This window comes from Salmo salar, chromosome 22 (genome assembly GCF_965601325.2).
Source record: "Salmo salar chromosome 22, fSalSal1, whole genome shotgun sequence".
NCBI lineage: Eukaryota > Metazoa > Chordata > Actinopteri > Salmoniformes > Salmonidae > Salmo > Salmo salar.
The window spans coordinates 50,185,724-50,211,611 of record NC_138312.1 but is presented as its reverse complement, the minus strand read 5'-3'; the positions used below and the strand labels follow the sequence as shown (position 1 = coordinate 50,211,611).

At 44.4% G+C, this 25,888-nt stretch overlaps 1 protein-coding gene across 1 annotated transcript in view; it reads left to right on the top strand.

Annotated features, from left to right (window-relative positions):
- Nucleotides 1-25,888, top strand: part of LOC106583629 (plexin-B1) — a 219,036-nt gene that overhangs the window by 68,192 nt on the left and 124,956 nt on the right. The window contains exon 2 of the mRNA XM_014168018.3: nt 7,702-7,792. The gene's annotated coding sequence lies outside the window, so the exon portion shown is untranslated. The remainder of the gene's footprint in view (nt 1-7,701; nt 7,793-25,888) is intronic.

The window sequence follows — 25,888 nt, the reverse complement described above, 5'->3', positions numbered from 1 at the left end:
AGAAGGCAGGTGAGACCTAACTGATAGCCCAGGCGTGCGTGCGTGCGTGCGTGCGTGCGTGCCCTAGACTGCACATTAATGTGTTCTTTTCCACTTACTGAAACACGTTGATGTGAATGGGAGATTTTGCACACAAACACCACGTGTCATTGTGGGATTAAAATGATGGGCTTACTCCCATTACAGATATGCAGTGGAAACTTAATGAAGTAGCCATACAAATATAGGCTAACGCTCATCGTTTTGACTGAAAACACAATTCAACTTAATGAGTTCGCTGTCATAGGGCTGAATGACTTTCTATCTCATCAAAGTGAGTGGAGGGGCCCATTCTCTCCCAGTTGTTATTATGAAGTAACATGAGTAATTCTGGTTAGTGCTTCACATGACTTCAGAATTAGGGCTCCAATGAACATTCTCTTTTTGATAATGTGAAGTAGGCTGGCTCCACAAATTGCCAGTGGGCCCCTCTGACTCACCCACGATGCTATATAGTGTACTCTTATTAAGAAACTGAAGTCTCAGCCCTTTATTACATTTGTTTTGGAGGACTGTGCCTGCATAGACATAGCGTTTGTGTAGTCTGGGGAGCCGATAACCTATTGTTAGTTAGGGAAGGAAGCAATCAGGATAGCATCAGCCACGTGCCAAGTGGCTGGAGAGGGCAAGGCCTTTTGGACAGGATGTTGTGAGGTTATATTTGGGACCCTTTTATCTTCTGCTTGACAGGGAAAATGAAAACAGTATGTATTTAGTTGTAGCCCCACCAGGGCCAAAGGAGCACTGTCTGTGGAAGTTAAGAGCAACACCTTAACCACTCAAATGATGGCATTGTTGCTTTGGATGACACTGTGCTATTTCAGTTTTTATGTGTTAGGGGAATGTGTGTGTTCCAAACCCATCACAGAGGAAGAATAGACAAGCTGTGTGTGTGTGTGTGTTCCAAACCCATCACAGAGGAAGAATAGACAAGCTGGGTGTGTGTGTGTGTGTGTGTGTGTGTGTGTGTGTGTGTGTGTGTGTGTGTGTGTGTGTGTGTGTGTGTGTGTGTGTGTTCCAAACCCATCACAGAGGAAGAATAGACAAGCTGGGTGTGTGTGTGTGTGTGTTCCAAACCCATCGTAGAGGAAGAATAGACAAGCTGGTTGTGTGTGTGTGTGTTCCAAACCCATCGTAGAGGAAGAATAGACAAGCTGGGTGTGTGTGTGTGTGTTCCAAACCCATCGTAGAGGAAGAATAGACAAGCTGGTTGTGTGTGTGTGTGTGTGTTCCAAACCCATCGTAGAGGAAGAATAAACAAGCTGGTTGTGTGTGTGTGTGTGTGTGTGTGTGTGTGTTCCAAACCCATCGTAGAGGAAGAATAGACAAGCTGGTTGTGTGTGTGTGTGTGTGTGTGTTCCAAACCCATCGTAGAGGAAGAATAGACAAGCTGGTTTTGTGTGTGTGTGTGTGTGTGTGTGTGTGTGTGTTCCAAACCCATCGTAGAGGAAGAATAGACAAGCTGGTTGTGTGTGTGTGTGTGTGTTCCAAACCCATCGTAGAGGAAGAATAGACAAGCTGGTTGTGTGTGTGTGTGTGTGTTCCAAACCCATCGTAGAGGAAGAATAGACAAGCTGGTTGTGTGTGTGTGTGTGTGTGTGTGTGTGTTCCAAACCCATCGTAGAGGAAGAATAGACAAGCTGGTTGTGTGTGTGTGTGTTCCAAACCCATCGTAGAGGAAGAATAGACAAGCTGGTTTTGTGTGTGTGTGTGTGTGTTCCAAACCCATCGTAGAGGAAGAATAGACAAGCTGGTTGTGTGTGTGTGTGTGTGTTCCAAACCCATCGTAGAGGAAGAATAGACAAGCTGGTTGTGTGTGTGTGTGTGTGTGTGTTCCAAACCCATCGTAGAGGAAGAATAGACAAGCTGGTTGTGTGTGTGTGTGTTCCAAACCCATCGTAGAGGAAGAATAGACAAGCTGGTTGTGTGTGTGTGTGTGTGTGTGTGTGTTCCAAACCCATCGTAGAGGAAGAATAGACAAGCTGGTTGTGTGTGTGTGTGTGTGTGTTCCAAACCCATCGTAGAGGAAGAATAGACAAGCTGGTTGTGTGTGTGTGTGTGTGTTCCAAACCCATCGTAGAGGAAGAATAAACAAGCTGGTTGTGTGTGTGTGTGTTCCAAACCCATCGTAGAGGAAGAATAGACAAGCTGGTTGTGTGTGTGTGTGTTCCAAACCCATCGTAGAGGAAGAATAGACAAGCTGGTTGTGTGTGTGTGTGTGTGTGTGTGTGTTCCAAACCCATCATAGAGGAAGAATAAACAAGCTGGTTGTGTGTGTGTGTGTGTGTGTGTGTGTTCCAAACCCATCGTAGAGGAAGAATAGACAAGCTGGTTGTGTGTGTGTGTGTGTGTGTTCCAAACCCATCGTAGAGGAAGAATAGACAAGCTGGTTGTGTGTGTGTGTGTGTGTGTGTGTGTTCCAAACCCATCGTAGAGGAAGAATAGACAAGCTGGTTGTGTGTGTGTGTGTGTGTTCCAAACCCATCGTAGAGGAAGAATAGACAAGCTGGTTGTGTGTGTGTGTGTGTGTGTTCCAAACCCATCGTAGAGGAAGAATAGACAAGCTGGTTGTGTGTGTGTGTGTGCGCATAGCTGGCCAATATTTTTACAAGAACATCGTTGAGATTTATCTCATGACTCTTATAGTCAATGAACAGATCATATGCTCATTTTCAATATTTATTTAGTTTGCCGATGATTATGGGAACTATGTTTTAGAATGTCCTCTTTTGAAGTCCCATTTTCTCACAGCAGCCTTTATATTGAAGGTTTGAAGTTGCTATGACGAATCCACGTTTTCCCCCAGGCTGTTTACAGCCAACTTGTTTCTGAAGTCCCGTGTGGTTTTCCCCCAGGCTGTTTACAGACAACTTGTTTCTGAAGTCCCGTGTGGTTTTCCCCCAGGCTGTTTACAGCCAACTTGTTTCTGAAGTCCCGCGTGGTTTTCCCCCAGGCTGTTTACAGACAACTTGTTTCTGAAGTCCCGCGTGGTTTTCCCCCAGGCTGTTTACAGACAACTTGTTTCTGAAGTCCCGTGTGGTTTTCCCCCAGGCTGTTTACAGACAACTTGTTTCTGAAGTCCCGCGTGGTTTTCCCCCAGGCTGTTTACAGACAACTTGTTTCTGAAGTCCCGTGTGGTTTTCCCCCAGGCTGTTTACAGACAACTTGTTTCTGAAGTCCCGTGTGGTTTTCCCCCAGGCTGTTTACAGCCAACTTGTTTCTGAAGTCCCGTGTGGTTTTCCCCCAGGCTGTTTACAGACAACTTGTTTCTGAAGCCCCGTGTGGTGTGGCAGTGATTATTATTTTTGTAATTCTCTGTACGTCTGACCTGATTTACATTGAGTGTGTGTTCCATTCGGCCCAGTTAGAAAAGGCCTTGTTTATTTGGAGCGCCGGTCATGTCTGAGAGGGCTTTTAGTACAATGAGTGTGATGTCACCCGCCCAAAGTGTGTGTGTGTGTGTGTGTGAGGGAGGGTACAATTACCCCTCTGTTTAGTGCTGGTGACCCCCCCACCCCCACTTTTGGCAGGGGTGAAATCCATTTCATGGCCACAATTGTACCCATTTTAAGGTAACTGTCCAGTGAAACTCTCACTCGTATTGAAATAAATAATGTTGTTGACTCATTCTATACTCGTATTTGTGGCCAAAGCATAAATTGGAGAGAAAAAAACCACTTCAAAAACCCCATTAAAAATGCTTGCTATTTCCTCATAGAGGATAATGAGCTGGCCAATCAGTGGTCTACTCGCATGACTATTTTTATTGACCCGTATACGACCACACCATTCTGTCGTTGGGGTACGACCACACCATTCTGTCGTTGGGGTACGACCACACCATTCTGTCGTTGGGGTACGACCACACCATTCTGTCGTTGGGGTACGACCACACCATTCTGTCGTTGGGGTACGACCACACCATTCTGTCGTTGGGGTACGACCACACCATTCTGTCGTTGGGGTACGACCACACCATTCTGTCGTTGGGGTACGACCACACCATTCTGTCGTTGGGGTACGACCACACCATTCTGTCGGTACGGTACGACCACACCATTCTGTCGGTACGGTACGACCACACCATTCCAACACAGGATTGCTGTTTTTTTTAACAGTTAGTTTCCCTTCCAAAAATGTAGTTATTTCACGCATATTGTAATTCATTATAAGTCATATTTCATAAAAATTTCTTTTATTTAACTAGGCAAGTCAGTTAAGAACAAATTCTTATTTACAATGATGGCCTACTGGGGAACAGTGGGTTAACTGCCTTGTTCAGGGGCAGAACGACAGAGTTTTACCATGTCAGCTCGGGGATTCAATCCAGCAACCTTTCGGTTACTGGCCCAACGCTCTAACCACTAGACTACCTGCCGCTCTGATGACGGCCTACCCCGGCCAAACCCTAACCCAGACTACGCTGGGCCAATTCTGCGCCGCCCGATGGTACTCCCAATCACAGCCGGTTGTGATACAGCCTGGAACCAAACCAGGATGCAGTGCCTTAGACCGCTGCCCCACTCGGGAGCCCACTGGACAGTTACATTAAATTGGAACTGACAGCATTTTAGCAACATGAAATCTGTTCATATACACCCCCAGGAAGAATATGACTCTTTTTATAAAATTATCTGACAAGCAAGAACTTGAAAATGATGTTATCTAAGTGTTCATGAATTCTTAATGTTTGTGATTTACATATACTAAAGCATTTGTGAAAATAACTATAGCAATATAGAGTGGTGAAGCATTTGGACAATTAATAGACACTGCAGTAAATAGAACTTAATAAAAACTTCTGTCTTGTCCAGGACCGGAGTCTACGCAGACTGGTGCACCATACCAGAACTACAGTAGGCCTTTATACAAACAAGCCATTTGCCACACGGGCCTGCCATCTTTCACTTTGAACTGGACTGTGTATTTACAGGCAGTTGCAACAGCATGACTTTAGATCATTAGAACGCATTCACCGAAAGCTACAAAATACACCTGAATGGATTTCTGCAAATATGTAAATACCACAGAGTCCTCTTACATTTGAGTCCTATTGATCAAACAACCATGAAAAGGTAGACTCTATCCTTCAGTTATGCACATCAACAACAAGATTGACAATTAATGCTAGCCAGAGCAAGATGAGCTAAAATCTAACGAAGGAACATTAGATAAACGGTTTCAGCTAGTTGCCCGTCAACATTGCACTGATAAACAATGGGAAATTGTAGCCTACTCGTCCTTCTGCAGCTTGCCTGCAACCAAGCGCCCAAGCTAACTGGCTAAAGTTGGCTAGCTTGCTAGCTAGCTACTTCCAGACACAAATAAGAGAACACCTCATTCTGACCATTTTACTCACCCTAGCAGAGCTAGTTAGCTAGGCTGTTTATATGTGATCTAGAGCATTCCTCACTAACAATGACTTGTTTTGCCTACGTTTACTGACACCAGTCATATTCACCCGGTGTTCGTAAATTCATCAGTTCTTCTACTCTGTGGCACACTCAGACGAGAAACTGGGAATTAGATATTTTTGACTGATTGTCTGTTTCATATCTGCAAGGTAGTTAAAACACTGTCAGTTCCACTTTTTTTAAGACTTAAAAGCATCCTGCTTAAAACCTCCATTAAATTAAAGTGAATGGTGGTGTTTCACAAGTGCCTTTACACAATTCAATCAAGCCCAGCCCTACAAAATACCATTTACTTCCTGTCAGAGGTAGTCAATTCCATAAAGCCCAACCCTACAACATACAATTTACTTCCTGTCAGAGGTAGTCAATTCCATCAAGCCCAACCCTACAACATACAATTTACTTCCTGTCAGAGGTAGTCAGTTCCATCAAGCCCAACCCTACGTTATACCATTTACTTCCTGTCAGAGGTAGTCAGTTCCATCAAGCCCAACCCTACGTTATACCATTTACTTCCTGTCAGAGGTAGTCAACAGCTGACAATGCAAGATGTGCACACAGTGTAGATCTGTGATAAAGGTTTACACTATCTAGCTATTCTTCTGTCTTCTTGACCTGAGGGACCATTGTTCTACTAATCCCTGAATGGAAAGTCTTATGGGGAGAACAAAAAAGATGACAACGTTCTCCATTTCAGCCTCCACCAAACTGCATGAAGATAAACATTCAGGTCAAAACGATGAACCAAACAATATCCAATATACTGTAGATCCATTTGTCTTCATTCAGACGTCAACTCAGGCTCTAGCAGTCAGCGTCTAGGTAGTGATGAATGAATGGTTCGTTTATCACTGACCTAGCAGCTCAGGTTTTCCCTTGGGTCTGTGCTTGCCTCACCTGAGGGAAGCGTTGCGCGGCATGACCTGACAGATCCAGAAATGGGAAGTTTCACGAATGAGCCAGGGCTCAGCTGGCGAAAGGCCTCAGGGTTTTAAATGTGTCGCCATGGCGATGACAAAATGCTAAGACAGCAGATGCTACTACAGTACAGACCCCGGGCAGAAACATATTGTTTACTTACCACTGTCTTTTTACTACCTGTAGGGATTTATGGAGATTCTCCAGGTTTGACCGAATGTTGGCGCTGTTTACAGGCAGTATTCCTTGACAATGGCTGTCTTTTTTAACTCCTTTGCAGAAGTGAATAACATTCCTTACAATCACCTAAAATGCATAGTCAAGGTGCACAATGTGATTTTTAGTCTGGGAATAAGCTTAAAGTCCTACTCCAGTCGCCTTTTCAGCTCATATCACCTGATTTTACTTAACAAAACGCACATCTCAATAGGTGGTCCAGGTGTACTCTGACGTGGGGGGGGGGGGGGAGGCCGATGACATCAGTGGGCACCATCAGACCTCCTTGAATGTCCTACTCCATGAAGTTTGTACTTGTGTCTAAAAACAATGCCTATTTTTGCTCAAAACGTATATTTGTGTGTACGTTACTGTACTTATACATGAGATATTCAACAGGAAAAGTACCTATTTAATCTGGGTCTGGTAAACCACCTTTGAAGTTGTTTCGTCTGGTCAGTCTTTGATCCATTTTTGTTTGGCGTTGCGAAATCACACTGTTAAGTAGGGTTAAGTGGTAGTCAGTTTAATTACTGCCATTTACTCTGGCCTGCTCTGTTTTCTCTGGATGATTAACCTTCACTTGAAAAATGAGAAAAAATGCGGCAATAGTACTGTTTGTCAATTTTGAGATGCCGTAGCCAGTATACACTTCCTCAAAATGGTCAGAATTAATCCAAGATAATTTAAGAAATCTGTTCATTTTGATTTTTGCCAAAGACATCTTAGTAGCACCTCCGACAAAGGCTGCCTTGACCTAATCCTGCAGGCCTCACCTGGGCAGTATGAATAATGATGGTGATGTATGACTCAAGCTAAACAATTCCATAAGTTTAGCTCTGGCCAGTGGGAGAAGGATCATTAGCATATAATTGCATATGTAGCAGCCTTCAAGTGATTGCTCTTCTGAGCCTTTTAGCAATATGATAATGTATTCATAATAGGATATTCTGTAGCCTAGTAGCAAGTACTTTCACTATTAACTAAATGCATTTCTTTTTACTTCTATGTTTTCTTATATGCTGGTAGTGCAGACCTGTAAAATATTTTCTTTGCTTGTTCTCAGCATCAATGTCTTTTGTTGATTTTAATCTCCTCTCTTCTCCTTCTTCAGGTTTGGACTGGTGTACATGGGGGACAAGCAAGTGGAATTCTGGGATGTTTGCAATGTCAGAGAAGGAATAGTAGAACTTGTGTTTCTACAGGTAAGAACCCGAAGTCTTTGTCTGTTTCTGATATGGGAGAATGGGTGCATGACTGACAGGAAGGAATACTGTGGGAATGGAACGCTATGCTCACACAATAAAACATGGCCTCCACGCCATAGCCATCCACAGTTTCTCAATTTGGTCTTAAAAACGAGATATCTAAGTTTGCTGTCACACATGTAGAAAGGAGTGAGCAGACATCCTGCCCACATCATCCCAAAGACCATTTTGGGCATTTATTTTGGTAGAAAGTCTTAATGTAAAGGGGGTAGTGCCCATTGTGGCAACAGGAATAACCGTTTAGACTTTCAAGACATTTCCTCTAATTCATCTTAATTATGCAAATAGCTCAGGGCTTGGGATTGGAGTTTTCTACCCTCTGGTGACAAGTCCACTTCCATCGACCGCATCCCAACGCATTCAGCAGCTATGTCAAGTGTCGATGTCTGGTCCCAATTACCTCCCCAAACCAGAGGATTTGGCTGCTTTGAGGACCAAAGGGCCCTCCTACAGTAGCGTTTATCCGTTTGTTTTCATATTTCCCTTTGGTTAGCCTTCCTTCCTTCTCTTTGCCTTTTTTGGCCCAGCCAAGGATTATTTTATTTCTTCCTCCCATGCTGACCTTGGTTATGTAAACTTGCCTCTTGATTCCACCCAGTCCAAGTTGCCACTTTGCCAGCTAGGAGCACTAGCTCCCACAAAGCTCAGTGTTCTGATTACATTGTGGAATCGGATCAGGGACTATTTCTTCCCAGGCTGGCCGGGTGGGTGGGGGGGGGGGAGGAAGTGGAGGGGGAGGATTGAAGGCGGGGGGTGGGTGCGTACGAGGAAGGAGGGTCGTAGTGTGTATGTGAGCGGTTTACTCCTCCACTAACCTCTCCTCGTGGCCCTTGTGGTAAAGCAACCACCATTATGTCACAGCAACCATATGTGTTTTATTCCCGTCTTTTTATTTCTGTCCTAACCCCATTATTAAACTTTTTCACACAAAAGCCAAACATTGGGGAAACACTGGCCGTTCAGACCCTTTTCATCAGCACCCTTTGGACTCCCTCTATTCTAAGGCAACAGTTGTCACTGTGATAAAAACATTTTGTTCTCAGTTTAGTAAACCCTTTCCACTATTAGTCTTTCTCGTTGCCTGGTTAGAAAAATGCTCCGGAAAACGCGGAAGAAAACCTTGAGGAAACGTAAAGCAGACATTTGTCAGTGGCTCGCTGACGCAGATTATCACTGAGTAACCTTTTGTCTCCATTAGTGCCCTTACGTCTCAGTACGGTCCCTATGGCTGTAGCAGCCCTCAGCCAAGCCTGTGATTTGAGCTCTGTTTAAACAGTACTTCCCGTGGCCTTGGAGCGTGTGCCTTCTGAGTGTCTTATTATTGTCGACGTTTTCACTGGGATTTGTCTGGGAGGGGACTGATTTTATGGTAACTATGTCACACACACACACACACACACACACACACACACACACACACACACACACATTACAGGGAAATGATCAGCCAGAGCAGACAGGAAACCAGCAGCCACACTGCAGGGGAGGTGGGTGTGTGCCTGCCTGCCTGAACTTTACCCCCAGCAGAGAGAGACTCCCTGAACATCACACACCTGGTCTAGACACTATTATAACCTCAGTGCTATCACAATCAGAGCGTGTAATGGTGTCATTTAAAACCCATTGCACAATTGACTTTAGGATTGGTCTTTTAGGAACCATCAGCAACAGTACTTATACCACGAGAGAGAGAATAGATACGATCAATGATGTTACTAAGGTACAGCAGATGTGGAAATGTGTTGTTCTGAACTGTGTTGTTCTGAACTGTGTCCTGTGATTTCAGGGCTAGGGAAATGAGATGCAAAGTATGGTGGAGCTCAATCTGCTCATTCTACTCACCATGTATTGTTTCGGTCAGGTCTATTGATTTTAAAATGGTATTTTGTGTAACTGGACTCCATGCTAAGATCCATGATGGCAGCTTTGTTCCTTTGGCAGTCCTGTTCAACTCCAGCCTGACCATGGCAGGCAGTTTTGAAACCAAGCCTAAAGGAACAAATACCAAACCACTTCGTCACTCAGACTTGTGTAAACACGCACGCACACACACACACACACACACTCACACACACTTCAACTGATGTTAGTATTGCTACAACCCTTGCCTTCAGGCCTCTGCAACAAAACCTTGAATGAAGAAATTAGCCTCTAAGTAATTTTTTTCTTCTGCTTTGCCTTCAGCCATGTCTTTCTGCATGACCTCATACCTGAAAGAGTTAATATACAGCCGTCATGTAATCAGCAGTCTCGATCTACATAGTCTCTTTGTAGAGTAAGGTGACTTTCCTTCAGCGACGGAGCAGTATTCATAACAAGCAGGCAGAAGTAATCAAATCATGTCCCTTTTAATCTCCGTCTCACAAACGATGTCCGGCTGTAATGCATTTGGCCAAATCAAAGAGAGCGGGAGAGGTAACACTCCTTCAGAGGTTGTCCTCCGTTCCCTGTCAGCCAATGTCACCTCCATCCATCCCTCTCTTCTTCCCGCTCCGCGGAAACAGTCTGGAATCGTAATCACCACTTGACTGTTTCTGTGACGTTCACATGGCCAACTGTTGATGCTCGAGGGCTGTAGAGTAGACTTCCCTCTTTATCAAAACATTTTTGTGTCTAATGCTCCGTTGCTCAAGTACAGAAAATTCTACAGGGTATTAGACATTGGAGGGGTAGTGGTTTTAAGATTGGTTCCTCACCTTTGATGCAGGGGACTTAAATATCCTGCACTGTCAAAGGCTTTGAAATGGAAGAACTGGGTAAATCCCTTGACAGGTTTGCAATTGTGCATCCGGTTGGGCCAGCCCTGAAACGGCTCGCGTAGAACCATTCTGTGTTGCCAGTTGTTAGACCATAGTGGCTCAGTTGGTAGAGCAAAGCACTTGCAGCACCAAAGGTTTCGCATTCCTGCTTGGGCCACCTACAGTGTATTCGGAAAGTATTCAGACCCCTTTATCCACATTTTATGTTACAGCTTATTCTAAAATTGATTAAATCATTTTTTCCCCTCATCAATCCACACACAATACCACATGACAAAACAAAAACAGTTTTTAGACATTTTTGCAAATGTATTAAAAATGTTTTTACATATGAATTGAGACCCTTTACTCAGTTCTTTTGTTGAAGCATCTTTGCCAGCGATTACAGCCTTGAGTCTTCTTGGGTATGACGCTACAAACTTGGCACACCTGTATTTGGGGAGTTTCTCACATTCTTCTCTGCAGATCCTCTCGAGCTCTGTCAGGTTGGATGGGGAGCGTCGCTGCACAGCTATTATCAGGTCTCTCCAGAGATGTTCGATCGGGTTCAAGTCCGGGCCCTGGCTGGGCCACTCAAGGACATTCAGAGACTTGTCCTGAAGCCACTCCTGCGTTGTCTTGGGTGTGTGCTTAGGGTTGTTGTCCTGTTGGAAGGTGAACCTTCACTCTAGTCTGAGGTCCTGAGGGCTCTGGAGCAAGTTTTCATCAAGGATCTCTGTACTTTGCTCTGTTCATGTTTCCCTCGATCCTGACTAGCCTCCCAGTCCATGCCGCTGAAAAACATCCCCACAGCATGATGCTGCCACCATCATGCTTTACCGTAGGGATGGTGCCAGGCTTCCTCCAGACGTGACGCTTGGCATTCAGGCCAAAGAGGGCAATCTCAGTTTCATCAGACCAGAGAATCTTGTTTCTCATGGTCTGAGAGTCTTTAGGTGCCTTTTGGCAAACTCCAAGCAGGCTGTAGGGTGCCTTTTACTGAGGAGTGCCTTCCATCTGCCCACTCTACCATACAGGCCGGATTGGCGGGGTGCTGAAGAGATGGTTGTCCTTCTGGAAGGTTCTCCCGTTTCCACAGAGGAACTATGGAGCTCTGTCAGAGTGACCGTCGGGTTCACCTCCCTGACCAAAGTCCTTCTCCCCCAATTACTCAGTTTGGCCAGGCGGCCAGCTCTAGGAAGTGTCTTGGTGGTTCTAAACTTCTTCCATTTAAGAATGATGGAGGCCACTGTGTTCTTGGGGACCTTCAATGCTGCAGAAATGTTTTGGTACCCTTCCCCAGATCTGTGCCTCGACACAATCCTGTCTCAGAGCTCTACGGACAATTCCTTCAACCTCATGGCTTGTTTTTTTCTCTGACATGCACTGTCAACTGTGGGACCTTATATAGACAGGTGTGTTCCTTTCAAAATCATGTCCAATCAATTGAATTCACCACAGGTGGACTCCAATCAAGTTGTAGAAACATCTCAAGGATGATCAATGGAAACAGGATGCACCTGAGTACAATTTTGAGTCTCATAGCAAATGGTCTGAATACTTATGTAAATAAGGTATTTCAGTTTAAAGAAATTCTATGAATTTGCAAAAATGTCTGACCCTATTTTCGCTTTGTCATTATGGGGTATTGTGTGAAGGTTTAGGAAAAACATACATTTAATCAATTTTAGAATAAGGCTGTAACGTAACAAAATGTGGAAAAAGTGAAGGGTCTGAATACTTTCCAAATGCACCGTATAGATGGAAAGGTATGCACGCACGACCAAGTTGCTTTGGATAAAAACTTCTGCTAAATGTCAATGTTTGTGTTTGTGTGTGTGTGTGTATTCACATTGCTCATATTTTGCCCAGCTATTCATTTGGAATGACCTGGACTTCCTAAAAATGAGATGTACCAAATATGAAATTCATGGTGGATATTGTGTAGTGTGAAAGCCACTTAAGATACAGTACAGTCTCTGAGGAATTCATCCAGGGTCAAGTACTGCCAGGGTCAAGTACTGCCAGGGTCAAGTACTGGAACTCTGTAAGACATCTAGTAGTTTAACACTACATGAGCTATTCAGCTGTTCATTCAGCCATTTCTTTCTGACGTAGCTTCCTACATATGTTCAAATGTTACTCCAGAAATACTTCAATAGGGGTTGGATTGTGCCCTTGGCAGCTCAACTGGGTCACAGCCTGCATTGTGGTTGGTTTTGCTATTCAAATGTATTAATATGGGAAAATGTGCCGACCTTGCAGAACGACCGCTGTGGTTTTGTTCGCCTTTGTTTATTTGTTTGTGGGTTGGTCTTTGTTGTTTTTGGGCTGAGCGGCTCTATGAAGACTTTCTAGTCTGTTTTGGTTGAGCTTAAAATATTTATCTGGAATGTCCTCCTTGGGAAATTAAATAATGAATGTTAAATGTGTCTTAAAAGAGAACTGTAGCATTTTTTTCTATATACAGTAATCAATAATGTATATTTCCCAGAACAATTCGTTTTTCAAAACAGTATATTCTAGTTTTTCTGCAGTTAGGCAGAGTTGTTATATACAGTTGAAGTCAGGTTTACATACACCTTAGCCAAATAGCCACTCAACCTGGGTCATATGATGACTTCAGGAAGCCTTGATTAGGGCCACTCAACTTGGGTCATATGAGGACTTCAGGAAGCCTTGATTAGGGCCACTCAACCTGGGTCATATGAGGACTTCAGGAAGCCTTGATTAGGGCCACTCAACCTGGGTCATGTGAGGACTTCAGGAAGCCTTGATTTGGGCCACTCAACCTGGGTCATATGAGGACTTATGGGCCACCCAACCTGGGTCATGTGAGGACTTATGGGCCACTCAACCTGGGTCATATGAGGACTTATGGGCCACCCAACCTGGGTCATAGGAGGACTGTCTTACACTACATTCCCACAGTTTTATTTACTGTATGTGAAATGGCCCGTGTGTGAGTGAGGTGGGTAGCTGTCGTAGTGCCATGCCGAGGGTTGTTTCTATCTGATAATAAAGGCAAGGGTGATTTGGGGAGGTTGGGCGTGCAGACATGGCTGGTCAGGAATCTGGACTGTTTTCAGTGTGTTGATGCGCTGTTATGATTACCGTCTTTATATTGTATCTCAAGAACTGCTGAACAAGGCTCTGCTAACGAGGCTGGACCGTGATGAAGAGAGATTAATGAAGACGCTAGGGAATTGGAGGAGCAGAAGGCGTGTGTAATTATCAGTCTCAGCATCTGTTACCGGTCTTTATTTATTTATCTATTTAAACACAAAGATCCGAGGGTCTGCTTTAGGAGAACGTAGCCTCTCTCCATCGTTTTTCTGTACCAGAATGACTTTTCATAGAACCCTCCTCAAAATCACTTTGAAAGCTCTGATCAACACATTTAATAATCATTGACTTTCTAAGAAATGGTGTCGACACAAACCAACAGTCTACTTTAGCATGTCGGTGTGAATGAGCTGCTGTAGAATGACGTGTCCATAATGGTTACTGTAGCTATGTTGCATGTCTAGGTAGGACAGTGTGTAGTATAGATAGATAGCATGTCCAGGTAGGACAGTGTGTAGTATAGATAGATGGCATGTCCAGGTAGGACAGTGTGTAGTATAGATAGATAGCATGTCCAGGTAGGACAGTGTGTAGTATAGATAGATGGCATGTCCAGGTAGGACAGTGTGTAGTATAGATAGATAGATGGCATGTCCAGGTAGGACAGTGTGTAGTATAGATAGATAGATGGCATGTCCAGGTAGGACAGTGTGTAGTATAGATAGATAGATGGCATGTCCAGGTAGGACAGTGTGTAGTATAGATAGATAGATGGCATGTCCAGGTAGGACAGTGTGTAGTATAGATAGATAGATAGATGGCATGTCCAGGTAGGACAGTGTGTAGTATAGATAGATGGCTGTCTAGGTAGGACAGTGTGTAGTATAGATAGATAGCATGTCCAGGTAGGACAGTGTGTAGTATAGACAGATGGCATGTCCAGGTAGGACAGTGTGTAGTATAGATAGATAGATAGATGGCATGTCCAGGTAGGACAGTGTGTAGTATAGATAGATGGCATGTCCAGGTAGGACAGTGTGTAGTATAGATAGATGGCATGTCCAGGTAGGACAGTGTGTAGTATAGTAGATGGCATGTCCAGGTAGGACAGTGTGTAGTATAGATAGATAGATGGCATGTCCAGGTAGGACAGTGTAGTATAGATAGATAGATGGCATGTCCAGGTAGGACAGTGTGTAGTATAGTAGATGGCATGTCCAGGTAGGACAGTGTGTAGTATAGATAGATGGCTGTCTAGGTAGGACAGTGTGTAGTATAGATAGATAGCATGTCCAGGTAGGACAGTGTGTAGTATAGACAGATGGCATGTCCAGGTAGGACAGTGTGTAGTATAGATAGATAGATAGATGGCATGTCCAGGTAGGACAGTGTGTAGTATAGATAGATGGCATGTCCAGGTAGGACAGTGTGTAGTATAGATAGATGGCATGTCCAGGTAGGACAGTGTGTAGTATAGTAGATGGCATGTCCAGGTAGGACAGTGTGTAGTATAGTAGATGGCATGTCCAGGTAGGACAGTGTGTAGTATAGATAGATGGCATGTCCAGGTAGGACAGTGTGTAGTATAGATAGATGGCATGTCCAGGTAGGACAGTGTGTAGTATAGATAGATGGCATGTCCAGGTAGGACAGTGTGTAGTATAGATAGATAGATGGCATGTCCAGGTAGGACAGTGTGTAGTATAGTAGATGGCATGTCCAGGTAGGACAGTGTGTAGTATAGTAGATGGCATGTCCAGGTAGGACAGTGTGTAGATAGATAGATGGCATGTCCAGGTAGGACAGTGTGTAGATAGATAGATAGATAGATGGCATGTCCAGGTAGGACAGTGTGTAGTATAGATAGATGGCATGTCCAGGTAGGACAGTGTGTAGTATAGATAGATGGCATGTCCAGGTAGGACAGTGTGTAGTATAGATAGATGGCATGTCCAGGTAGGACAGTGTGTAGTATAGATAGATGGCATGTCCAGGTAGGACACTGTGTAGTATAGATAGATGGCATGTCCAGGTAGGACAGTGTGTAGTATAGATAGATGGCATGTCCAGGTAGGACAGTGTGTAGTATAGTAGATGGCATGTCCAGGTAGGACAGTGTGTAGTATAGTAGATGGCATGTCCAGGTAGGACAGTGTGTAGTATAGATAGATGGCATGTCCAGGTAGGACAGTGTGTAGTATAGTAGATGGCATGTCCAGGTAGGACAGTGTGTAGTATAGTAGATGGCATGTCCAGGTAGGACAGTGTGTAGTATAGTAGATGGCAAGTCCAGGTAGGACACTGTGTAGTATAGATAGATGGCATGTCCAGGTAGGACACTGTGTAGTATAGATAGATGGCATGTCCAGGTAGGACACTGTGTAGTATAGATAGATGGCATGTCCAGGTAGGACAGTGTGTAGTATAGATAGATGGCATGTCCAGGTAGGACAGTGTGTAGTATAGATAGATGGCTGTCTAGGTAGGACAGTGTGTAGTATAGATAGATGGCATGTCCAGGTAGGACACTGTGTAGTATAGATAGATGGCATGTCCAGGTAGGACACTGTGTAGTATAGATAGATGGCATGTCCAGGTAGGACAGTGTGTAGTATAGTAGATGGCATGTCCAGGTAGGACAGTGTGTAGTATAGATAGATGGCATGTCCAGGTAGGACAGTGTGTAGTATAGTAGATGGCATGTCCAGGTAGGACAGTGTGTAGTATAGATAGATGGCTGTCTAGGTAGGACAGTGTGTAGTATAGATAGATAGCATGTCCAGGTAGGACAGTGTGTAGTATAGATAGATGGCTGTCTAGGTAGGACAGTGTGTAGTATAGATAGATGGCATGTCCAGGTAGGACAGTGTGTAGTATAGTAGATGGCATGTCCAGGTAGGACAGTGTGTAGTATAGTAGATGGCATGTCCAGGTAGGACAGTGTGTAGTATAGATAGATGGCATGTCCAGGTAGGACAGTGTGTAGTATAGTAGATGGCATGTCCAGGTAGGACAGTGTGTAGTATAGTAGATGGCATGTCCAGGTAGGACAGTGTGTAGTATAGTAGATGGCATGTCCAGGTAGGACACTGTGTAGTATAGATAGATGGCATGTCCAGGTAGGACACTGTGTAGTATAGATAGATGGCATGTCCAGGTAGGACACTGTGTAGTATAGATAGATGGCATGTCCAGGTAGGACAGTGTGTAGTATAGTAGATGGCATGTCCAGGTAGGACAGTGTGTAGTATAGATAGATGGCATGTCCAGGTAGGACAGTGTGTAGTATAGATAGATGGCATGTCCAGGTAGGACACTGTGTAGTATAGATAGATGGCATGTCCAGGTAGGACACTGTGTAGTATAGATAGATGGCATGTCCAGGTAGGACACTGTGTAGTATAGATAGATGGCATGTCCAGGTAGGACACTGTGTAGTATAGATAGATGGCATGTCCAGGTAGGACAGTGTGTAGTATAGATAGATGGCATGTCCAGGTAGGACACTGTGTAGTATAGATAGATGGCATGTCCAGGTAGGACACTGTGTAGTATAGATAGATGGCATGTCCAGGTAGGACACTGTGTAGTATAGATAGATGGCATGTCCAGGTAGGACAGTGTGTAGTATAGATAGATGGCATGTCCAGGTAGGACAGTGTGTAGTATAGATAGATGGCTGTCTAGGTAGGACAGTGTGTAGTATAGATAGATAGCGTGGGTGGGTGGGTGTGGCTCAATGCCCCTCTAGATCTGCCTGTCTGTGTTAACAGGAGAAGAGTGTGACAGATCTGGCTCCTACATGATGTTATAGTGACCCTGTGGGGACCGAGGTCCATACTGTGTCTGCGTGGGTAGGTTTACATTTGTGTGTGTGTGTGCATGTGCGCTCCCCGACCCCCTTTTCTTTCTTTCAGCTTCCAGCATCCCGCCAAACCTCCACACACACAGAGTCCTATTTGTGGTCAGCAGGAGGGGCTGGGATGCTGGAGGGGTGTCCATTGTGTTTTAAATAGAGCTGATTGGAACAGAAGGGACAAGAAAGCCCCTCTTGCCTAGACCCCTATTCTCATACAATAGAGCTGGGACGATAAACCGAAAATGATCGATACAGAGCGAACTGACTATTTATCGAGGACATTTTTCTGATAAGGAATGTGACGTTTGATATGAAGTCTATTAATATGGGCTATTGCTAACTGGACAATTGATAGCTACAATATTCAAGTCGTAGTTTTAAGGGTGATGTAAAAAAACTGGTGCACATTAATGTGATGAATTTATTGTTATCATGATAATTCAGTCGTCTATTGCTCCGTCTTTCTCTGTCAGTCTTTCTCTCTCTGTTTTTATTTCCTTTTCTTGGTCTTCCTGTGTCTCGCTCTCTCGTGCTCGCTCTCTCTCTTCCCCCGTCCTCTGTGTCTCGCTCTCTCTTCCCCCGTCCTCTGTGTCTCGCTCTCTCTCTTCCCCCGTCCTCTGTGTCTCGCTCTCTCTCTTCCCCCGTCCTCTGTGTCTCGCTCTCTCTCTTCCCCCGTCCTCTGTGTCTCGCTCTCTCTCTTCCCCCGTCCTCTGTGTCTCGCTCTCTCTCTTCCCCCGTCCTCTGTGTCTCGCTCTCTCTCTTCCCCCGTCCTCTGTGTCTCGCTCTCTCTCTTCCCCAGTTCCTCTGTGTCTCGCTCTCTCTCTTCCCCCATCCTCTGTGTCTCGCTCTCTCTCTTCCCCCGTCCTCTGTGTCTCGCTCTCTCTCTTCCCCCGTCCTCTGTGTCTCGCTCTCTCTCTTCCCCCGTCCTCTGTGTCTCGCTCTCTCTCTTCCCCCGTCCTCTGTGTCTCGCTCTCTCTCTTCCCCCGTCCTCTGTGTCTCGCTCTCTCTCTTCCCCAGTTCCTCTGTGTCTCGCTCTCTCTCTTCCCCCGTCCTCTGTGTCTCGCTCTCTCTCTTCCCCCGTCCTCTGTGTCTCGCTCTCTCTCTTCCCCCGTCCTCTGTGTCTCTTTCTGTCTGAATCTCTTCCTCTCCCTTTTTGGAGGCCACCTCTTCCCTATGTTGGAATATGGGACCAGTGTCTTTTCATTGGGACCCAGCTGTTGGGGTGGCTCATCCGTCATGGCCTGTCTCCACCCCAGACCCACCCCCTCTTCTCCTGGTTGACTGCTCCCTTAGGGAGATGAGTGGACTGGACCATTGGTACACGGATGGATGGATGGGTGGGAAGAGGATGGGGAATTCCACCTTGGTTAACTTAATGACTGGACCTTGTATGGATTTCCTCTCAATCCCAATGGAGAGGGTCGACTGGAGTCTTTTTTTTAACCTCCGCTGGCTTTGTTGTGATTGATGAGGAGCGTGTGTGTGTGTGTGTGTGTGTGTGTGTGTGTGTGTGTAGGATCTGACCCCACTGGTTATCTGCTGCTGGGCAGCTGTGTACCTGACAGCATATGATCACTAATATTGATCACATTAGGAGCAATATTTAACCAGACCTCAGGCTTTACCTATATCTATATACAATGCCAAAACATAGTGTCAAAGGGCACAAGGTCAGAGTATCAGCGCCAAGGCCACCAGCCTATCTCAGTTTGTCTTTCCGCAACTCCTCGCATCCTCTCTACTCAACTCCTCAGCCATATTGGAGGAGAAGGTCCAAGGTCCTTCCCTTTGGACACTCTTCCCCAATGCATTTTGAGAAGGAATCGAGGAGAGATGTATTGAGGAAGAGCCTTGGTGTTGCTCTTTTGAAACTGCCATAAATAAAATTACTGGATTTTAATTTCAGTATACCTCAGGACACACACAATGATAATTTTAGCTTGGCTAATTATTAACTGTAGGTTTGCGTCCCAAATGGCATCCTATTCCCTATACACTGCACTACTTTTGACCAGAGCTTATGGACCTTTTTCCGACGCAGTCTTAGAAATGCCAATCAAATCAAATGTATTTATAAAGCCCTTACATCAGCTGATGTCACAAAGTGCTGTACAGAAACAAAGCCTAAAACCCCAAACAGCAAGAAATGCAGGTGTAGAAGCACGGTGGCTAGGAAAAACTCCCTAGAAAGGCCAAAACCTAGAGAGGAACCGGGCTATGAGGGGTGGCCAGTCTTCTTCTGGCTGTGCCGGGTGGAGATTATAACAGAACGTGGCCAAGATGTTCAAATGTTCATAGATGACCAGCAGGGTCAAATAATAATCACAGTGGTTGTAGAGGGTGCAACAGGTCAGCACCTCAGGAGTAAATGTCAGTTGGCTTTTCATAGCCGATCATTCAGAGTATCTCTACCGCTCCTGCTGTCTCTAGAGAGTTGAAAACAGCAGGTCTGAGACAAGGTAGCACGTCTGGTGAACAGGTCAGGGTTCCATAGCCGCAGGCAGATCAGTTGAGACTGGAACAGCAGCACGACCAGGTGGACTGGGGACAACAAGGACTCATCAGGCCAGGTAGTCCTGAGGCATGGTCCTGGGGGTGGGGGAGAACTTGAATTCACACCGGATAAGACAGGAGAAATAGTCCAGATATAACACTGACCCTAGCCCCCCTGACACATAAACTATTGCAGCATAAATACTGGAATCTGAGACAGGAGGGGTAGGGAGACACTGTGGGCCCCGTCCGACGATACCCCCGGACAGGGCCAAACACCCACTTTGCCAACGCACAGCCCCCACACCACTAGAGGGATATCTTCAACTACCAACTTACTATCCTGAGACAAGGCCGAGTATAGCCCACAAAGATCTCCCCCACAGCACGAACCCAAGGGGGGGTGCCAACCCGGACAGGATGATCACGTCAGTGACTCAACCCACTCAAGTAACGCACCCCTCCTAGGGACGGCATGGAAGAGCACCAGTAAGCCAGTGACTCAGCCCCTGTAATAGGATTTGAGGCAGAGAATCCCAGTGGATAGAGGGGAACCGGCCAGGCAGAGAGGCGGCAAGGGCGGTTCGTTTCTCCAGTGCCTTTCCGTTCACCTTCACACTCCTGGGCCAGACTACACTCAATCATAGGACCTACTGAAGAGATGAGTCTTCAATAAAGACTTAAAGGTTGAGACCGAGTCTGCGTCTCTCACATGGATAGGCAGACCATTCCATAAAAATGGAGCTCAATAGGAGAAAGCCCTGCCTCCAGCTGTTTGCTTAGAAATTCTAGGGACAGTTAGGAGGCCTGCGTCTTGTGACCGTAGCGTATGTGTAGGTATGTACGGCAGGACCAAATCGGAAAGATAAGTAGGAGCAAGCCCATGTAATGCAGTAAAACCTTGAAATCAGACCTAGCCTTAACAGGAAGCCAGTGTAGAGAGGCTAGCACTGGAGTAATATGATCCATTTTTGGGGTTCTAGTCAAGATTCTAGCAGCCGTGTTTAGCACTAACTGAAGTTTATTTTGTGCTTTATCCAGGTAGCTGGAAAGTAGAGCATTGCAGTAGTCTAACCTAGAAGTGACAAAAGCATGGATGAATTTTTCTGCATCATTTTTGGACAAAGTTTTAGATTTTTGCAACGTTACGTAAATGGAAAAAAGCTTACCTTGAAACAGTCTTGATATGTTCATCAAAAAAGAGATCAGGGTCCAGAGTAACGCCGAGGTCCTTCACAGTTTTATTTGAGACGAGTCTACAACCATCAAGATTGTCAGATTCAACAGAAGATCTCTTTGTTTCTTGGGACCTAGAACAAGCATCTCTGTTTTGTCCGAGTTTAAAAGTAGAAAGTTTGCCGCCATCCACTTCTTTATGTCTGAAACACAGGCTTCTAGCAAGGGCAATTTTGGGGCTTCACCATGTTTCATCGAAATGTATAGCTGTGTGTCGTCCGCATAGCAGTGAAAGTTAACATTTGTTTCTGAATGACATCACCAAGAGGTAAAATATATAGTGAAAACAATAGTGCTCCTAAAACGGAGCCTTGAGGAACACCAAAATGTACAGTTGATTTGTCAGAGGACAAACCATCTACAGAGACAAACTGTTATCTTTCCGACAGATAAGATCTAAACCAGGCCAGAACTCATCCGTGGTGACAAATTTGTGTTTCCAATCTCTCCAAAAGAATGTGGTGATCGACGGTATCAAAAGCAGCACTAAGGTCTAGGAGCACGAGGACAGATGCAGAGCCTTAGTCTGATGCCATTAGAAGGTAATTTACCTCCTTCACGAGTGCAGTCTCAGTGATATGATGGGATCTAAAACCAGACTGAAGCGTTTCGTATAGATTGTTTGTCTTCAGGAAGGCAGTGAGTTGCTGCGCATCAGCTTTTTCAAATTTTTTGACGAATGGGAGATCGTTTAAAAAAAAAATTCAGGGTCGAGGTTTGGCTTTTTCAAGAGGCTTTATTACTGCCACTTTTAGTGAGTTTGGTACACATCCGGTGGATAGAGAGCCGTTTATTATGTTCAACATAGGAGGGCCAAGCACAGGAAGCAGCTCTTTCAGTAGTTTAGTTGGAATAGGGTCCAGTATGCAGCTTGAGGGTTTAGAGGACATGATTATTTTCATCATTGTGTCAAGAGATATAGTACTAAAACACTTTAGTGTCTCCCTTGATCGTAGGTCCTGACAGTGTTGTGCAGACTCTGAGCTTTGGAGAAATACGCAGATTTAAAGAGGAGTCTGTAATTTGCTTTCTAATGTTCATGATCTTTTAGTCAAAGAAGTTCATGAATTTATCACTGCTGAAGTGAAAGCTATCCTCTTGGGGAATGCTGCTTCTTAGTTAGCTTTGCGACAGTATCAAAAATACATTTTGGATTGTTCTTATTTTCCTCAATTAAGTTGGAAAAGTAGGATGATCGAGCAGCAGTGAGGGCTCTTCGATACTGCACGGTACTGTTTTTCAAAGCTAGTCGGAAGACTTCCAGTTTGGTGTAGCGCCATTTCCTTTCCAATTATCTGGAAGCTTTCTTCAGAGCTTGGGTATTTTCTGTATAACAGGGACCTAGTTTCTTATGACAAATGTTTTTTTGTTTTTAGGGGTGTGACTGCATCTAGGGTAGAGGTCGACCGATTAATCGGAATGGCCGATTTCAAGTTTTCATAACAATCGGAAATCGGTATTTTTGGACTAAATTTATTTATTTTAAAAAAAACATTTCTATGGACCTTTATTTAACTAGGCAAGTCAGTTAAGGACATATTCTTATTTTCAATGACGGCCTAGGAACGGTGGGTTAACTGCCTTGTTCAGGGACAGAACAACAGATTTTTACCTTGTCAGCTCAGGGATTCAATCTTGCAACCTTACGGTTAACTAGTCCAACGCTCTAACCACCTGCTTTACATTGCACTCCACGAGGAGCCTACCTGTTACGCGAATGCAGTAAGAAGCCAAGGTAAGTTGCTAGCTAGCATTAAACTTATCTTATAAAAAACAATCAATCAATCATAATCACTAGTTAACTACACATGGTTGATGATATTACTAGTTTATCTAGCCTGTCCTGCATTGCATATATTCGCTTAGGTACACGTTGCTCCAACCATAAACATCAATGCCTTTCTTAAAATCAATACACAAGTATATATTTTTAAACCTGCATATTTTGTTAATATTGCCTGCTAACATGAATATTTCTTTTAACTAGGGAAAATGTGTCAGTTCTCTTGCAAACAGAGTCAGGGAATGTGCAGCAGTTTGGGCCGCCTGGCTCGTTGCGAACTGTGAAGACTCTTTCTTCCTAACAAAGACAGCCGACTTCGCCAAACGGGGGATGATTTAACAAAAGCGCATTTGCGAAAAAAGCACAATCGTTGCACGACTGTACCTAACCATAAACATCAATGCCTTTCTTAAAATCAATACACAGAAGTATATATTTTTAAACCTGCATATTTAGCTAAAAGAAATCCAGGTTAGCAGGCAATATTAACCAGGTGAAATTGTGTCATTTTGCGTTCATTGCACGCAGAGTCAGGGTATATGCAACAGTTTGGGGCGCCTGGCTCGTTGCGAACTAATTTGCCAGAATTTTACGTAATTATGACATAACATTGAAGGTTTTACAATGTAACAGGAATATTTATACTTAGGGATGCCACCCGTTAGATAAAATACGGAACGGTTCCGTATTTCACTGACAGGAAAAACGTTTTGATTTTGAGATGAAAGTTTCCGGATTCGACCATATTAATGGCTAGCTAGTTAGCCGGGTGCGCGCTAATAGCGTTTCAAACGTCACTCGCTCTGAGACTTGGAGTAGTTGTTCTCTTTGCTCTGCATGGGTAACGCTGCTTCGATGGTGGCTGTTGTCGATGTGTTCCTGGTTCGAGCCCAGGTAGGAGGGAGGAGAGGGACGGAAGCTATACTGTTACACTGGCAATACTAAAGTGCCTATAAGAACATCCAATAGTTAAAGGTATATGAAATACAAATCGTATAGAGAGAAATAGTCCTATAATTCCTATAATAACTACAACCTAAAACTTCTTACCTGGGAATATTGAAGACTCATGTTAAAAGGAACCACCAGCTTTCATATGTTCTCATGTTCTGAGCAAGGAACTTAAACGTTAGCTTTTTTACATGGCACATATTGCACTTTTACTTTCTTCTCCAACACTTTGTTTTTGCATTATTTAAACCAAATTGAACATGTTTCATTATTTATTTGAGGCTAAATTGATTTTATTGATGTATTATATTAAGTTAAAATAAGTGTTCATTCAGTATTGTTGTAATTGTCATTATTACAAATAAAATTGTTTTTTTTTTTCAGTATCGGCTTTTTTTGGTCCTCCAATAATCAGTATCGGTATCGGCGTTGAAAAATCATAATCGGTCGACCTCTAATCTAGGGTATTACACAAGGTTAAATTGATTTCCTCAGTTAGGTGGTTAACTGATTTTTGTACTCTGATGTCCTTGAGTAGGTGGAGGGAGTCTGGAAGGGCATCTAGGAATCTTTTGGGTTGTCCGAGAATTTACAGCATTGCTTTTGATGATCCTTGGTTGGGGTCTGAGCAGATTATTTGTTGCGATTGCAAACGTAATAAAATGGTGGTCCCTTAGTCCAGGATTATGAGGAAAAACATTAAGATCCACAACATTTATTCCACGGGACAAAACTAGGTCCAGAGTATGACTGTGGCAGTGAGTACGTCGATGATGGCTCCGAAAGCCTTTTGGAGTTGGTCTGTGGACTTTTCCATGTGAATATTAAATTCACCAAAAATTGGAATATTATCTGCCATCACTACAAGATCCGATAGGAACTCGGTGAGGAACGCTGTATACAGCCCAGGAGGCCTGTAACAGTAGCTATAAAAAGTGATTGATTGAGTAGGCTGCATAGATTTCATGACTAGAAGCTCAAAAGACGAAAACTGTCTTTGTTTCCTTTTTTTTTGTAAATGTAAATTTGCTATCGGAAATGTTAGCAACACCTCCACCTTTTGCGGGATGCGCGTGGGATATGGTCATTGGTGTAACCAGGAGGAGAGGCCTCATTTTTAACAGTAAATTCATTAGACTTAAGCCATGTTTCAGTCAGGCCAATCACATCAAGATTATGATCAGTGATTAGTTCATTGACTATAACTGCCTTGGAAGTGAGGGCTCTAACATTAAGTAGCCCTATTTTGAGATGTGATATCACAATCTCTTCAATAATGACAGGAATGGAGGAGGTCTTTATTCCATTGAGATTGCTAAGGTGAACACCGCCATGTTTAGTTTTGCCCAACCTAGGTCGAGGCACAGCCACAGTCTCAATGGGGAAAGCTGAGCTGACTACACTGACTGTGATAGTGGCAGACTCCACTAAGCTGGCAGGCTGGCAAAAGGCCTGCTGCCTGGCCTGCACCCTATCTCATTGTGGAGCTAGAGGAGTTAGAGCCCTGTCTATGTTCATAGATAAGATGAGAGCCCCCCTCCAGCTAGGATGGAGTCCGTCACTCCTCAACAGGCCAGGCTTGGTTCTGTTTGTGGGTGAGTCCCAGAAAGAGGGCCAATTATCTACAAATTCTATATTTTGGGAGGGGCAGAAAACAGTTTTCAACCAGCGATTGAGTTGTGAGACTCTGCTGTAGAGCTCATCACTCCCCCTAACTGGTAGGGGGCCAGAGACAATTACTCGATGCCGACACATCTTTCTAGCTGATTTACACACTGAAGCTATGTTGCGCTTGGTGACCTCTGACTGTTTCATCCTAACAATAACAATATCTCTATACTCTCTACACCAGCCAGTTTTAGCTTTAGCCAGCACCATCTTCAGATTAACGTCGGTAGCCCTGCCCC